Source organism: Dipodomys spectabilis, unplaced genomic scaffold (genome assembly GCF_019054845.1).
Source record: "Dipodomys spectabilis isolate Male_0828 unplaced genomic scaffold, ASM1905484v1 ptg000024l, whole genome shotgun sequence".
NCBI classification, from domain to species: Eukaryota; Metazoa; Chordata; class Mammalia; order Rodentia; family Heteromyidae; genus Dipodomys; species Dipodomys spectabilis.
The window spans coordinates 1,231,207-1,232,140 of record NW_024870701.1 but is presented as its reverse complement, the minus strand read 5'-3'; the positions used below and the strand labels follow the sequence as shown (position 1 = coordinate 1,232,140).

The 934-nt window shown below is 38.9% G+C and overlaps 1 pseudogene; it reads left to right on the top strand.

Annotated features, from left to right (window-relative positions):
* Window positions 1-285: 285 nt before the first annotated feature.
* LOC122104362 lies at window positions 286-720 on the top strand (annotated as a pseudogene).
* The last annotated feature ends 214 nt before the right edge of the window (window positions 721-934 follow it).

Genomic DNA, 934 nt, shown 5'->3' with positions numbered 1-934 from the left:
ATATGACTCAGCAATCCTATTCTTGGGTATTTGTCCAATTGACCACAAACAATGCCACACTAAAGCCACCAACACAACCATGTTCATTGCAGTACTGTTTAACCATAGCCAAGATATGGAATCAACCTAGATGCCCCTCAGTAGACAAATGGATCAAGAAAATGTGGTATATGTACACAATGAAATTCTATGCTTCCCTCAGAAAGAATGACATTGCACCATTCATAAGGAGATGGAAAGAGTTGGAAAAATTATAATAAGCAAAGTAAAACAGAACAGGATGTGGCTGGGATATCTCTGGTCTCACTATGTCTGCCATTTTCAATTTTCAGAGTCTGTTAACTGTAATCTTGCTGCTTTTATGTATGCATACTTATATCCAATCCATGGCACCCAGCTTCCTGGACAGAAATAAAACTGGACTGTTGGGAATATTTTGGAAGTGTGCCAGAATTGGTGAATGAAAGAGTCTATATGTCACAGTATGTGGTATAGTGATGGCCTTCAGCATCCTCTTCATACAGTAGTTTGGAAAAATGCCAGAATGTAATTACCATCAGATTTCAGTGTGAACAAGGACTTACATATGGGAAAAAATGGTAAGAATGTTAACCTTTTTATCTCTGAACACTGAATGAGATAAATTTCCAGATGCTTTTCCTCTATTTTTATGTTATTGGACCAATGTTCTAAATATATTGTTAAGATGTAACCATTTAATACACAAAGAGTCTTACAGTCCACAGTAATCAACCCCAGTACTGTCATTTTAATATTACACTCTGCAAATGCTATTCTGTTGTGTAAGACATTAATTTTTTGGGGGGGGGGTCCAGTCATGGAGCTTGAACTCTGGGCCTGAGCGCTGTCCCTCAGCTCTTCAGCTCAAGGCTAGCGCTCTACCACTTGAGCCACAGCACCACTTCTGGCTTTT